Raw genomic sequence first — 16,808 nt, 5'->3', positions numbered from 1 at the left:
GGTAATGCCAGGCAGTGCTGTATGGTGAAGATGGCACAGAGGTAATGCCAGGCAGTGCTGTATGGTGGAGATGGCACAGAGGTAATGCCAGGCAGTGCTGTATGGTGGAGATGGCACAGAGGTGATGCCAGGCAGTGCTGTATGGTGGAGATGGCACAGAGGTGATGCCAGGCAGTGCTGTATGGTGGAGATGGCACAGTGGTAATGCCAGGCAGTGCTGTATGGTGGAGATGGCAGACAGGTAATGCTAGGCAGTGCTGTATGGTAGAGATGGCAGACAGGTAATACCAGGCAGTGCTGTATGGTAGAGATGGCAGACAGGTAATGCCAGGCAGTGCTGTATGGTAGAGATGGCAGACAGGTAATACCAGGCAGCGCTGCACGGTGGAGATGGCAGACAGGTAATACCAGGCAGTGCTGTATGGTAGAGATGGCAGACAGGTAATACCAGGCAGTGCTGTATGGTGGAGATGGCAGACAGGTAATACCAGGCAGTGCTGTATGGTGGAGATGGCAGACAGGTAATACCAGGCAGTGCTGTATGGTGGAGATGGCAGACAGGTAATACCAGGCAGTGCTGTATGGTAGAGATGGCAGACAGGTAATACCAGGCAGTGCTGTATGGTGGAGATGGCAGACAGGTAATACCAGGCAGTGCTGTATGGTGGAGATGGCAGACAGGTAATACCAGGCAGTGCTGTATGGTGGAGATGGCACAGAAGTAATACCAGGCAGTGCTGTATGGTAGAGATGGCAGACAGGTAATACCAGGCAGTGCTGTATGGTGGAGATGGCAGACAGGTAATACCAGGCAGTGCTGTATGGTGGAGATGGCAGGCAGGTAATACCAGGCAGTGCTGTATGGTAGAGATGGCAGACAGGTAATACCAGGCAGTGCTGTATGGTGGAGATGGCACAGTGGTAATACCAGGCAGCGCTGCATGGTGGAGATGGCACAGTGGTAATACCAGGCAGTGCTGTATGGTGGAGATGGCACAGAGGTAATGCCAGGCAGTGCTGTATGGTGAAGATGGCACAGAGGTGATGCCAGGCAGTGCTGTATGATGGAGATGGCACAAAGGTGATACCAGGCAGTGCTGTATGGTGAAGATGGCACAGAGGTGATGCCAGGCAGTGCTGTATGGTGGAGATGGCACAGAGGTAATGCCAGGCAGTGCTGTATGGTGAAGATGGCACAGAGGTAATGCCAGGCAGTGTTGTATGGTGGAGATGGCCAGTGGTAATACCAGGCAGTGCTGTATGGTGGAGATGGCAGACAGGTAATACCAGGCAGTGCTGTATGGTGGAGATGGCAGACAGGTAATGACAGGCAGTGCTGTATGGTGGAGATGGCACAGAGGTGATGCCAGGCAGTGCTGTATGGTGGAGATGGCACAGTGGTAATGCCAGGCAGTGCTGTATGGTGGAGATGGCACAGTGGTAATGCCAGGCAGTGCTGTATGGTGGAGATGGCAGACAGGTAATGCCAGGCAGTGCTGTATGGTGGAGATGGCAGACAGGTAATGCCAGGCAGTGCTGTATGGTGGAGATGGCAGACAGGTAATGCCAGGCAGTGCTGTATGGTGGAGATGGCAGACAGGTAATACCAAGCAGTGCTGTATGGTAGAGATGGCACAGAGGTAATGCCAGGCAGTGCTGTATGGTAGAGATGGCAGACAGGTAATACCAGGCAGCGCTGCACGGTGGAGATGGCAGACATGTAATACCAGGCAGCGCTGCACGGTGGAGATGGCAGACAGGTAATACCAGGCAGTGCTGTATGGTGGAGATGGCACAGAGGTAATGCTAGGCAGTGCTGTATGGTGAAGATGGCACAGAGGTGATGCCAGGCAGTGCTGTATGGTAGAGATGGCAGACAGGTAATACCAGGCAGTGCTGTATGGTGGAGATGGCAGACAGGTAATACCAGGCAGTGCTGTATGGTGGAGATGGCAGACAGGTAATACCAGGCAGTGCTGTATGGTGGAGATGGCAGACAGGTAATACCAGGCAGTGCTGTATGGTAGAGATGGCAGACAGGTAATACCAGGCAGTGCTGTATGGTGGAGATGGCAGACAGGTAATACCAGGCAGTGCTGTATGGTGGAGATGGCAGACAGGTAATACCAGGCAGTGCTGTATGGTAGAGATGGCAGACAGGTAATACCAGGCAGTGCTGTATGGTGGAGATGGCACAGAGGTAATGCTAGGCAGTGCTGTATGGTGAAGATGGCACAGAGGTGATGCCAGGCAGTGCTGTATGGTAGAGATGGCAGACAGGTAATACCAGGCAGTGCTGTATGGTGGAGATGGCAGACAGGTAATACCAGGCAGTGCTGTATGGTGGAGATGGCAGACAGGTAATACCAGGCAGTGCTGTATGGTGGAGATGGCAGACAGGTAATACCAGGCAGTGCTGTATGGTAGAGATGGCAGACAGGTAATACCAGGCAGTGCTGTATGGTGGAGATGGCACAGAGGTAATGCTAGGCAGTGCTGTATGGTGAAGATGGCACAGAGGTGATGCCAGGCAGTGCTGTATGGTAGAGATGGCAGACAGGTAATACCAAGCAGTGCTGTATGGTAGAGATGGCACAGAGGTAATGCCAGGCAGTGCTGTATGGTAGAGATGGCAGACAGGTAATACCAGGCAGCGCTGCACGGTGGAGATGGCAGACAGGTAATACCAGGCAGTGCTGTATGGTAGAGATGGCAGACAGGTAATACCAGGCAGTGCTGTATGGTGGAGATGGCAGACAGGTAATGCCAGGCAGTGCTGTATGGTGGAGATGGCAGACAGGTAATACCAGGCAGTGCTGTATGGTGGAGATGGCACAGAGGTAATACCAGGCAGTGCTGTATGGTGGAGATGGCACAGAGGTGATACCAGGCAGTGCTGTATGGTGGAGATGGCAGACAGATAATACCAGGCAGTGCTGTATGGTGAAGATGGCAGACAGGTAATACCAGGCAGTGCTGTATGGTGGAGATGGCACAGAGGTAATACCAGGCAGTGCTGTATGGTGGAGATGGCACAGAGGTGATGCCAGGAAGTACTGTATGGTGGAGATGGCAGGCAGGTAATACCAAGCAGTGCTGTATGGTGGAGATGGCAGACAGGTAATACCAGGCAGTGCTGTATGGTGGAGATGGCAGACAGGTAATGCCAGGCAGTGCTGTATGGTGGAGATGGCAGACAGGTAATACCAGGCAGTGCTGTATGGTAGAGATGGCAGACAGGTAATACCAGGCAGTGCTGTATGGTGGAGATGGCAGACAGGTAATACCAGGCAGTGCTGTATGGTAGAGATGGCAGACAGGTAATACCAGGCAGCGCTGCACGGTGGAGATGGCAGACAGGTAATACCAGGCAGTGCTGTATGGTAGAGATGGGAGACAGGTAATACCAGGCAGTGCTGTATGGTAGAGATGGCAGACAGGTAATACTAAGCAGTGCTGTATGGTGGAGATGGCAGACAGGTAATACCAGGCAGCGCTGCATGGTGGAGATGGCAGATAGGTAATACCAAGCAGTGCTGTATGGTAGAGATGGCCAGAGGTAATGCCAGGCAGTGCTGTATGGTAGAGATGGCAGACAGGTAATACCAGGCAGCGCTGCACGGTGGAGATGGCAGACAGGTAATACCAGGCAGTGCTGTATGGTAGAGATGGCAGACAGGTAATACTAAGCAGTGCTGTATGGTGGAGATGGCAGACAGGTAATACCAGGCAGCGCTGCATGGTGGAGATGGCAGATAGGTAATACCAAGCAGTGCTGTATGGTAGAGATGGCCAGAGGTAATGCCAGGCAGTGCTGTATGGTAGAGATGGCAGACAGGTAATACCAGGCAGCGCTGCACGGTGGAGATGGCAGACAGGTAATACCAGGCAGTGCTGTATGGTGGAGATAGCAGGCAGGTAATACCAGGCAGTGTTGTATGGTGGAAATGGCAGACAGGTAATACCAGGCAGTGCTGTATGGTGGAGATGGCAGGCAGGTAATACCAGGCAGTGCTGTATGGTAGAGATGGCAGACAGGTAATACCAGGCAGTGCTGTATGGTGGAGATGGCACAGAGGTAATGTCAGGCAGTGTTGTATGGTGGAGATGGCAGACAGGTAATACCAGGCAGTGCTGTATGGTGGAGATGGCAGACAGGTAATACCAGGCAGCGCTGTATGGGGGCGATGGCACAGTGGTAATACCAGGCAGTGCTGCATGGTTTCGATGGCACAGTGATAATGTCAGGCAGTGCTGCATGGTGACGATGGCACAGTGATAATGTCAGGCAGTGCTGCATGGTGGAGATGGCCAGAGGTTATTTAATGTGTGATGTTGGGGTGACTTTTTTGGTGTGGAGGTGCCAGCAGTGTGGGATTGGTAGGTAGTATAGCAGCCAGGAGTGTAACAATTGACTTTGCAAGGGATGCAGCCACAGGGGGCACCAGAATCCACAGGGGGCACCATGGGGGGAGAAGTTTTTTTTTCCCTGTCCTGAGGGACCAACAACTAAGGGGCAACTAAGGGCACGGAGAGAAAAAGCTTTCTGTTCGCTGCACAATTGTTCTAATGACTGTCTCTGCTCACCACTGATAAGGAATCATACAACGTTTTATAGAGGAGGATGACACCGGCAGTGTGTAATATAGAGGAGGTGACACCGGCAGTATGTTATGGGTTTGACATCACAGTGGTATGTAATTGGGGTGTGGCTGGAGCTGCAATGTGTTTAAGTCTTTTATTGTAATTGTTATGGTTGGCAGAGCACCGTGTGGCCCCTTTAAGAGGATCGGTCTATCCGGCCTTATCAGAAAAGGCTGGAAGTTAATGATTAGACAAAGAGTAGATAAAGTGGCATAACTTACAGGGAGTCGATGGGCCAGCTCTCTGCCAATATGATCGCCATGGGAGAGTAAGAATGATATCCGTGTCCGAAGTCACTTCAGCCATGTTTTATATAAACGGCGTGACATGGAACAGGAAGCTGCCTTCTAGGTAACTAGCATGGGCCCCTCGTCTGCCCTCATCTGCCCTATTTCCTGGCTGGAACTTAAAGTGTACCCGAGGCGACATGTGGCATGATGAGATAAACATGTGTATGTACAGTGCAAAGCATATTAATAACCAGGCTGTTTCACTTGTTTTATTTTGCTGCCTGAAAGAGTTAATATCTAGGCATGCAAGTGACAGCTACTGTCTTGTCGGGTATATCATAAACATCACTGATAAGCAGATTACAGCCGTAAAAGTTTTCCTGGCAGAATACAACTTCTGAGTGCAATGGAGATAGGAAAAGGTTTAATAGTTCATGTAATTTTCTCGGGGACACTTTAATAGGCTGCCACTGAGCAGAGACAACAAAATATTCAATTTACATTGTAAATGTTTAAATATTAAATCAAACCAGTGGATACCTAAAAATACGTCATTTTTTAGGAGCAGGAGGATAAATACAATTGTTTATCTCATCAGTTTATTTTCACCGCAGGTTCCCTTTGAGGTATATACCCATGGCAAAAATCTGTCAAAGTGACAGATGAACGATCGTTTCAACCAGGGCTGTGGAGTCGGTACAAAAATCATCAGACTCCTTAGTTTATGAAACCACCGACTCCGACTCCAGGTACCCAAAATGGCTCCGACTCCTCGACTCCGATTCCTTAGTCTAATACTTACCAGGACTGTGGATTTCGTACAAAAATCATCCAACTCTGACTCCCGACTCCTCAGTTTATGAAACCTCCGACTCCAGGTACCCAAAATTACTCCCGACTCCTCGACTCCGACTCCACCTCCACAGCCCTGGTTTTAACCAACATTGCGTAACTATCTTTAAAAAAAAAATGCGGTAAACGATGGTTACAGGCGGCTGCTATAAGACTATGCTTGCGCATTTTGAAAGACCGTTATGATGATGGATCAAATCAGATCAATTTGTTTAACGTCCGCCGCATGCACAGAACTTAAAACGATTTTTCCTTTGGACCTTCCCCCTGCATCCTTCTTCATTAAGGGCTCTTTCCAAGTGGGACGTTGCGTTTGATGCGACGTTAAAGTCGCACAACGTGCCCCTAATGCAGCGCATGTAGGTTATGAAACTGGACGTTATTTTGCACTGCGTTATGTGTCTCTTGGTGCACCGTTTTCGTTGCATACTGATGGAACATGGAAAACGGCGCATGCTTTACATATTTTTTTTTAAACCATTACTGAGCATGTGCAACACAAATAACGCAGCAGATAAAGTTGAAGAGAAATCGAGAGCCCAATATGGTGTAGTATGCCAAAATTGATTGGATAAATGAAACAGTGAGATGGTAATACTCACAGACACGGGTTACCACCTAGGTAACCACTCATTAGGCAGGTGAGGAGATTAGATCTGTCCTCACTCAGGATTAAGAAGTCGCTCTCTGTAGATTGGAAGAAAGGGGGTAGATCACCCCTCGACCTGGCGTGGACTCAAATATATTGGTAGGGGAACAGAGGCGCCAGAAGGATAAAAGTACATAACATTTTTAAAAAAATGCTGGGAGGAAGTGGTGGACTTGCCTCCGTTAAAGCAGACACCAAGGACTGTAAATATATGGATATACACATTTATTGAAAACACCCCAAAAATGCAACGCGTTTCGCGGGGGAAAGCTCACTTCTTCAGGCAATAAGCAGGGGATAAACAACAGCAATTCAGTTATAGCAAGCAGAGCACCTCTGTACGCAGCAGATACATTGCTAAACGCACAGCATGCAGCACTTTGTAAATATTGCTACACGTTGCACACAACGCGACGTGTGCACTGTGAATGTCGCACAGACTTTGTATTGCTGTGCGTTAGTCTGCGTTCTAATTTTTTATAACGTGCGACTTTAACGTCCCGCTGTGAAAGAGGCCTTAATGATCCTATTGTTGGTGATCTTTTTGCGGTCAATTCTATTGTCTACATCCCATCGGTAAAGATCTTTAGTACTAACATCACAGAAACCTTGTGGGTACTTCTCTTCAGGTCTAGAGCTCATAGCGGTCTATATTTGTGATACCCCATTGCTCTGTCCAATTCCTGTCCTGGGAGAAATGTTATGGCCTTCACAAACCCTTAAGCTACATACTCACGGGGGACAATACTCCCCCGTTGCATGCGTGCACGCGAACAGGGAGCGACAGCTGTCCACACATCTCGCCAGAAAGGCAGAGACACGGCGGAAGCTGTTTGTGAATGGAGCATCCCCCGGCCGGATGCTCCATTCACTCGCGTAGGTCTCCTGTCGCTAGCCCGCGTACTCACGCGGGACTAGCGACAGTTCTGGCGAAGTTGCGGCAACAGCTGTAGCCGGCGATTGAACATGTCAATCGCCTGGCGACAGCTCCGACGGGCGACGTTTCGGGGCGCGCGGTATACACACGGGCGACCTGTCGCCGCAATACGCGCGTGCCACGTGGTTGCGGCGACGGCCGTACTCAGTGTGTATGGGCCTTTAGCTCAAAATTGTTGCATCTGTCCGGAAGTATATGAAGAGACAAGAGCAACTGAGATGGGCAAATCCACAGAAAAACTTTGGTTGATTCTTCTGCATGTTTAGAAGATCATACTTACCAAGATCCTTAAAGGACCACTATTGCGAAAAAATATAAAATTTAAAGTACATCTAAACAGATACCAAGAAGAAGTATTTTTCTTCCAGAGTAAAATGAGCCATAAATTACTTTTCTCCTATGTTGCTGTCACTTACAGTAAGTAGAAGAAATCTGACAGAACTAACAGGTTTTGGACCAGCTCATTTTTTTTATAAAGACACTCCTTGAAAAGAATTTATACAAAGATGCTGGCCATGCTCACTGTACACTTTTTTAGCAGTTGGATGGAGTAACTGCCAATTCACTAAATGCTTATGAAAATAAAAAAAAAAAACGCTGAGAATCCCCCCAGGAGGAGATGAGCTAGTCCAAAACCTGTTAGTTCTTTCAGATTTTTACAATCTACTGTAAGTGACAGCAACATAGGAGGAAAGTAATTTATAGCATATTTTACTCGTGGAGAAATGTAGAAGTAGACACACTGCAGACTTATTGCAGGATTTGTATCAGCTGTACAATAGAAGTGTTTTTCTTTCATGGTGCTTATGCTGTTGCTTATCTTTAAGAGCAAAGAGGAGGTTATCTGTTCCGGTCAGATTTAAAAAGAACTGTATGAAAGAGCATATGATGGAATTTATGCAGTTTAAGCGCAAAGGAAGATCACATCAAATATTGATGTTTTTTGTTATTTTTCCTGCTTATGTACGGTACTCAGTTGTTAATTGATAAATAAAAAACATTCATGGCATTGTTTGTGAAATCTCCCAGAGTTTGCCCAGTTCTGTAGGTTGATATTTAGGTTATTAGATACAGGAAAAAGGTTGTTGTGCAGATGGCTGTGTGGACAGGGGGGTAACTGTACCAATGTATGAATGTGTAGATGTGCGGATGAATACACAGACAGAGGTGCGGAAGGGTCTACAGACAGAGGGATGAATGTTTGGGGCAGATGTACAGGTGGGTTTGTGGACAGAGGAATAAATATATGAATAGATCTATTATTATTATTAAGTATTTTTATAGCACCGACATCTTTTGCAGCGTCGTACAGATTATATTGTGTCGTCATTGAAAGGAATACTGTAGGGTGGTCGGGAGGAAAATGAGCTGAACTTACCCGGGGCTTCTAATGGTCCCCCACAGACATCCTGTGCCCGCGCAGCCACTCCCCAATGCTCCGGCCCCGCCTCCGGTTCACTTCTGGAATTTCAGACTTTAAAGTCTGAAAACCACTGCGCCTGCGTTGCCGTGTCCTCGCTCCCGCTGACATCACCAGGAACGTACTGCGCAGGCACAGACCACACTTTAAAGTCTGAAATTCCAGAAGTGAACCGGAAGCGGGGCCGGAGCATCGGTGAGTAGCTGCACGGGCACAGGATGTCAGTGGGGGACCATTAGAAGCCCGGGGTAAGTTCAGCTCATTTTCCCCTGACCCCCTACAGTATTCCTTTAACCACCCTGGCGTTCTGATAAGATCGCCAGGGAGGCTGCGGGAGGGTTTTTTTTTTAATTAAAAAAAAACTATTTCATGCAGCCAACTGAAAGTTGGCTGCATGAAAGCCCACTAGAGGGCGCTCCGGAGGCGTTCTTCCGATCGCCTCCGGCGCCCAGAATAAACAAGGAAGGCCGCAATGAGCGGCCTTCCTTGTTTTGCTTAGATCGTCGCCATAGCGACGAGCGGAGTGACGTCATGGACGTCAGCCGACGTCCTGACGTCAGCCGCCTCCGATCCAGCCCTTAGCGCTGGCCGGAACTTTTTGTTCCGGCTACGCTGGGCTCAGGCGGCTGGGGGGACCCTCTTTCGCCGCTGCTCGCGGCGGATTGCCGCAGAGCGGCGGCGATCAGGCAGCATACGCGGCTGGCAAAGTGCCGGCTGCGTGTGCTGCTCTTTATTTGAAGAAAATCGGCCCAGCAGGGCCTGAGCGGCAGCCTCCAGCGGTGATGGACGAGCTGAGCTCGTCCATACCGCCAGGCTGGTTAAAGGAACACTATTAAACCAAGTGTTCTAAAATGACAATGTACAAATACTGTCTAAGTAGCTGTGTAAACATTTTCCTACTTTTCATGTTAAATATCAGAGGCAAAAGCTGTAATTCATTGTGTGTAGATTTTAGCTATGTTTGGTATGTCTCATTGGCATAGGTGAATCTCTGAGTCTGACATGCTAAGAACAGTGTAGTATTGGAGCAGAGTTATATTAAAAGTCTTTCAGGTGTCAGGTTTCACACACTCAATAACAAATGTTTATGTTGCACATAAGATACATTTCTTCTGCTCTCTGCAGAGAGCTCAGTCAGAAACAGGCAGAGCTTTCTCTCTCACACACACAGGATTAACTGATGCCCTGTGAGGGAATTCCCCCTCCCCTCATGGCTCAGTCTGCCATCAGAAACGTGTGAAAGGAATTAGATAACAGTAAACAAAGAGATAAGAATTCAAATGTATACACCAGTACTTAGCAGCACTTCCCAAACATTTCCTATCTCAATTTAAAAACTGTCCCTCAGACGGGCTCATAATCTATTCCCTACCATAGTCCTATGTTCTTCGTTGTGTATGGCCAATTGTTTAGGGGAAGCCAATAACTTATCTGTATGCTTTTGGGATGTGGGTGGAAACCAGAGTGCCCAGAGGAGCGCACGTATTAGTGCGCCACCGGTGAGCTGGGCCCAGGGTGAGCTCACCTGCTGCCGCTCAAATCCCTGGCCGAGTAAAATACTATTCCCCCTCTGAGTCGTCGCTACTTGGAGGGAGGTGTAATTCTGGGTCCGCCGATCGCGGAAACCCCACATCTCCCTTACGCGCCCCGCGCAGTATAACATTACTGCTATGGAGGTGCCTTCCGGCAAAACCACCCACTTCGCCTGAGGATACCCACGCAGACAGGGGGAGAACATACATACTCCATGCAGATAGTGCCCCGGCTGGGATATGAACCAGGGAGCGATGAATGGACACAGGGAACAGATGGACAGTGACGTTTGGACAGAGGGATGGATTGATATAAAGATGGATGGCTATGAACAAGAATGATTTGGTTGGACAAAGGGATGAATGGACAGATGAATGGGCGGAACTATGGATGGATGTATAAATGAATGGACAGATGAATGGGCGGAGCTATGGATGGATGTATAAATGAATGGACAGATGAATGGGCGGAGCTATGGATGGATGTATAAATGAATGGACAGATGAATGGGCGCAGCTATGGATGGATGTATAAATGAATAGACAGGTGGGTGGGCGGAGCTATGGATGGATGTATAAATGAATGGACAGGTGGGTGGGCGGAGCTATGGATGGATGTATAAATGAATGGACAGGTGGGTGGGCGGAGCTATGGATGGATGTATAAATGAATGGACAGGTGGCTGGGCGGAGCTATGGATGGATGTATAAATGAATGGACAGATGGCTGGGCGGAGCTATGGATGGATGTATAAATGAATGGACAGATGGCTGGGCGGAGCTATGGATGGATGTATAAATGAATGGACAGATGAATGGGCGGAGCTATGGATGGATGTATAAATGAATGGACAGATGAATGGGCGGAGCTATGGATGGATGTATAAATGAATGGACAGGTGGCTGGGCGGAGCTATGGATGGATGTATAAATGAATGGACAGATGGCTGGGCGGAGCTATGGATGGATGTATAAATGAATGGACAGGTGGGTGGGCGGAGCTATGGATGGATGTATAAATGAATGGACAGGTGGGTGGGCGGAGCTATGGATGGATGTATAAATGAATGGACATATGGATGGGCGGAGCTATGGATGGATGTATAAATGAATGGACAGATGGCTGGGCGGAGCTATGGATGGATGTATAAATGAATGGACAGACAGATGCACGTAAGGACTCACGAGGTTGCAAAATCCAGATTGTGTAGTGTGTGGCCAATAAATGCCCAGATCTGCATAGCCACTGACGGTCTCTCTTCTGGACCCTCGTATTTCAGGCCAGTGGATTGGTTTTCCTGGTGGTGCCTATTGTAGGTCTCCTGAATGTTATATTTATTTTATTATTCTGTAAAATGTGTTTTCTGCTGGTGAAATCTCCGTAGCTTCTGTTATCCGGTCACATTGGGGACGAGACGCTTATTTATTTCTGCTCTTCACACCTCAGAAAGTTGGCGATTGTGTTACACGCGAGAGGCTGAGAGGTTCCCGAGGGGGGTGCTATATGAAGGCTGCACACCTCATCTCTATGAGCTGTAGACCATTGTGAGCCGGTGTTGTGTCTGATTGCACTGCCTGCTGATTTGTACTGCCCCGCATGCGCTGTAGGAGACTGCGGCCACAGTTCCTATTTAATTATGCTGCTGGTGGTAAAATACTAAATATCTCCGCTTCCACACATCTTACACACCCCAAATTTTCAGGGTAGGCAGGGGACCCCCCGAACAACCTCTATGCCAAATTGCAGCCCCTGAGACCCGCTGGTTCCCGAGATAGGTTTCTGTAATCTATCTCCTGATCCAGCGGGGCTCGGGGGCTGCAATTTGGTATAGAGGTAGTTCGGGGGGTCCCCTCCCTACCCTGAAAATTTGAGGAGTGTAAGAGGTGTGGAAGCGGAGATATTTAGTATTTTACCACCAAGCAGCATAATTAACTTCACACTGCGCATGCGTGCTACTCAGTGTGGAAGGGAGCTTCCGGGCAGCGCAATCAGACATTACACCGGACACATCCCCGCTGTGTTTATTAGCTTTCACTAACCTCCAGGTTCTTCAACGGTGGAATGGAGGGTCCTCGAGTCATCAGTGCACAGACTGATCATTATAGTTTATACGGGTATTCTGGTAGTCGATGGTTAGCCGATCTGGTATGTGGAAGCATTTGTCAGCATCTCTAAACACTATATATATATTTCTAGATATAGCCTTTCCAGGGAGAATTGACTGGGTTATAATTGCATCAGAATATAGCTGGCTACGCTCTTCTCTCCCTTTAACCCAACCCCATGACTGGGCAGCTTCTACAGGACCCAAGGAAGTCCTGTGTATACATATCCTAGTAGTCCGGTGATGGAGGTTCCATGAGTGATGGCTAACTCTTAACCTAAAGGGCAACTGAAATAAGAAGAATATGGAGGCTGCCATATTTATTTCCTTTTAAACAATACCAGTTGCCTGGCAGCTCTGTTGATCTTTATGGCTGCAGTAGTGTCTGAATCACACCAGAAACAAGCATGCAGCTAGTCTTGTCAGATCTGACTTTAATGTCAGAAACACCTGATCTGCTGCATGCTTGTTCAGGGGCTATGGCTAAATGTATTAGAGGCAGAGGGTGAGCAGGACAGCCAGGCAACTGGTATTGCTTAAAAGGAAATAAATATGGCAGCCTCCATATCCCTCTCGCTTCAGGTGTCCTTTAAGAGGTTTTCTTCAAAAAAGTTATTTGCCAAAGACAGGGGACACACCTACGTACATTTTAAGTTTGCCACTGCCAAATTTTGATGCTGGGTGAAGCATAAAGTCTTGAATTGAATTTTCCGTTGATCTCTAGTGTAGTCAAGACAAGACACAGAACATTTATATTGCACTTTTCTCCTGGCGGACTCAAAAGCGCCAGAGCTGCAGCCACTAGGGTGCGCGCTCTATAAGCAGTAGCAGTGTTAGGGAGTCTTGCCCAAGGTCTCCTACTGAATAGGTGCTGGCTTACTGAATAGGAAGAGCTGAGATTTGTTCCCTGGTCTCCTGTGTCAGAGGCAGAGCCCTACACTATCCAGCCACTGCTGGAGATTGATTGAGCCGCACTCTGTAAATCAATATATACCATTCCCAGAAGTGGTCAATGTATGTGCGTCCACGTGCATCTGTATATAGATCTGTGATATATATTTACGATGATATAGCAGTTATAGAAGTTACTTAGTACAGGTCGCTGTACTGGTCTTGCGTGTTTCTGATGAAAGGACAATATTATAATTCATATTTTTATAGGTAGGTCATTATACAGTATATGTAGAAATGGTCATTATACGGGTCCTTTTTGAACTCCATATTGCTCGATATACAGTATACTGTACCTGTTGGTCAATCTAAAGAATGTATTTTTTTTTTACTTCTTCCGTAGCGCTTTCCATAGTACAAAACACATAGTGGAGAGCATAGATACATGAGACGTTCAAAATTATTATTATTAATATTATGTATTTAAATAGCACTGACATCTTACGCAGCGCTGTACAGAGTATATAGGTCTGTTAACTTAAAGTGGACCCAAATTAAAAATACAAGATTTCAGAAATCTATTTTCTAAATTATAATAATAAATAGCAGCCTTTTTTCAGCTGCTTGATGACAAATATAAAATATTTTACATTTATTGGAGAACCCCTCCCTTCCTTTCATATTGCCAGGACAGAATCCGGCAGACTGGTGGAGTAGGTGGTGTCCAGCAAAGGAGGAATTGCTAATGGCTGCCACCTGTATAACTCTAGTTATGGAAAGAGAAGGGTGAAAAGCAAGCACTGAAATGCTCATAGGCTTGAAGGAGTGTTTATTTATCTTTGTATGTGTCAGAGGGGTGCAACTAAATATTTTGAATTAAAAAAATGTTTGTTTTGGGTCCGTTTTAACTGTCCCTCGGAGGGGCTCACAATCTAGTCTCTACCATAGTCCTATGTCTGTGTATGTATCATGTAGTGTATGTATAGTAGCCTAGGGCCAATTTAGGAGAAAGACAATTAAGTTATCTGTATGTTTTTGGGATGCGAGAGGAAACCAGAGCCCCTGGAGGAAACCCACACAGACACAGGGGACAACATACAAACTCCTTGCATATAGTGCCCTGGCGGGGATTCGAAGCAGGGACCCAGCCGCTGCAAGGCGAGAGCACTACCCACTACCGCTGCCTCTGTGTATAGCTACTGTATATGGCTGAGTATAGTATGGTCATGCATTCCCTATACATTGCACAGTCACTATATTGACCCCATGTATAGCTTATACGTTTTGCCATGCATTCCTCACTGTATATGCCCCGTGTATTATGTGTTGTCTTGCATTCCTCACTATATATGCCCCTTGTGCCTCACTGTTCAGCAGAGTCCTCCACAGAGCAGCAGATGGATCTTCTCAGCTGCTATAAAACCATTTCCTGTTTCCTGACATAAGCGGAGGAGGCTGAAATCCATGTGTGGCCCATAAACAGGGAAGCTCCACCAGTGCTGAGAGCTCTGCAGCCTCCAGACATGCCTGTCTCTCATGCTTACTGGGGTCACGTGGCACACAATGTAACGTGGGGGTACAGGAGTCCCATCAGTGCAGCCCCCAGAGATGCCTGTCTCTCATGCTCCATACTGGGGTCACATGGCACACAATGTCACATGTGGGGGTACAGGAGTCCCATGAGTGCAGCCCCCAGACATGCCTGTCTCTCGTGCTCCATACTGGGGTCACATGGCACACAATGTCACATGTGGGGGTACAGGAGTCCCATGAGTGCAGCCCCCAGAGATGCCTGTCTCTCACGCTCCATACTGGGGTTACGTGGCACACAATGTCACATGTGGGGGTACAGGAGTCCCATCAGTGCAGCCCCCAGACATGCCTGTCTCTCATGCTCCATACTGGGGTCACGTGGCACACAATGTCACATGTGGGGGGTACAGGAGTCCCATCAGTGCAGCCCCCAGACATGGCACACAATGTCACATGTGGGGGTACAGGAGTCCCATCAGTGCAGCCCCCAGACATGCCTGTCTCTCGTGCTCCATACTGGGGTCACATGGCACACAATGTCACATGTGGGGGGTACAGGAGTCCCATCAGTGCAGCCCCCAGACATGCCTGTCTCTCATGCTCCATACTGGGGTCACATGGCACACAATGTCACATGTCGGGTACAGGAGTCCCATCAGTGCAGCCCCCAGACATGCCTGTCTCTCATGCTCCATACTGGGGTCACATGGCACACAATGTCACATGTGGGGGTACAGGAGTCCCATCAGTGCAGCCCCCAGACATGCCTGTCTCTCGTGCTCCATACTGGGGTCACATGGCACACAGTGTCACATGTCGGGGTACAGGAGTCCCATCAGTGCAGCCCCCAGACATGGCACACAATGTCACATGTGGGGGTACAGGAGTCCCATCAGTGCAGCCCCCAGACATGCCTGTCTCTCATACTCCATACTGGGGTCACATGGCACACAATGTCACATGTGGGGTACAGGAGTCCCATGAGTGCAGCCCCCAGACATGCCTGTCTCTCATGCTCCATACTGGGGTCACATGGCACACAATGTCACATGTGGGGGTACAGGAGTCCCATCAGTGCAGCCCCCAGACATGCCTGTCTCTCGTGCTCCATACTGGGGTCACATGGCACACAATGTCACATGTGGGGGTACAGGAGTCCCATCAGTGCAGCCCCCAGACATGCCTGTCTCTCGTGCTCCATACTGGGGTCACATGGCACACAATGTCACATGTGGGGGTACAGGAGTCCCATCAGTGCAGCCCCCAGACATGCCTGTCTCTCGTGCTCCATACTGGGGTCACATGGCACACAATGTCACATGTGGGGGTACAGGAGTCCCATCAGTGCAGCCCCCAGACATGCCTGTCTCTCATGCTCCATACTGGGGTCACATGGCACACAATGTCACATGTCGGGTACAGGAGTCCCATCAGTGCAGCCCCCAGACATGCCTGTCTCTCATGCTCCATACTGGGGTCACATGGCACACAATGTAACATGTTGGGGTACAGAAGTCGGATGGAGCGCTCTCTATAGGTGGAGATGTTTGTTGTAACGGGCAGGCCTGGAAATCCCCATCAAATTTTCCCAGATGTACAGTTTTCTCCCAGTTTCCTCCACATCTCAAAAACAGACAGATAAGTTAATTAACTTCCCCCTAAATTGTCCCTAGACTACGATGCATACATAGACATATGACTATGGCAGGGATTAGACTGTGAGCACCTCTGAGGGACAGTTAGTGACAAGACAATATACTCTGTACAGCGCTGCGTAATATGTTGGCGCTATATAAATACTAAATACGGTAATAATAATACAGGACTTGTAGCTGGGACCCACCAGCCTTCTGAAGCTGCACAAATTTGGCCAGTGGTCACACAGGTGTGCGCAGCCGTACAAATAATAATCGCTGTCCTACAGGCTGATATTGTATTATTGTAAGTTAATTGGCTACCCCTAAAAATTGGCCCTAGACTAAAGTACTTACACTACATAATATAGACATATGACA

General features: G+C 48.3%; 1 protein-coding gene across 14 annotated transcripts in view; it reads left to right on the top strand.

Annotated features, from left to right (window-relative positions):
• The window catches only part of DAB2IP (DAB2 interacting protein), a 974,997-nt gene that overhangs the window by 710,314 nt on the left and 247,875 nt on the right, over positions 1-16,808 (top strand). Inside the window, exon 1 of one of the 14 annotated variants that reach the window (XM_068249033.1) lies at positions 4,978-4,995. The exons of the other annotated variants lie outside the window; for them this stretch is intronic. The gene's annotated coding sequence lies outside the window, so the exon portion shown is untranslated. Of the gene's footprint in view, positions 1-4,977; positions 4,996-16,808 lie in introns of those variants that run through there. 14 annotated transcript variants of the gene reach the window in all.

The sequence above is a fragment of the Hyperolius riggenbachi genome, chromosome 8, assembly GCF_040937935.1.
Source record: "Hyperolius riggenbachi isolate aHypRig1 chromosome 8, aHypRig1.pri, whole genome shotgun sequence".
NCBI lineage: Eukaryota > Metazoa > Chordata > Amphibia > Anura > Hyperoliidae > Hyperolius > Hyperolius riggenbachi.
Note: the sequence above shows the minus strand (reverse complement) of the source record. Positions and strands in the feature narration are given on the sequence as shown.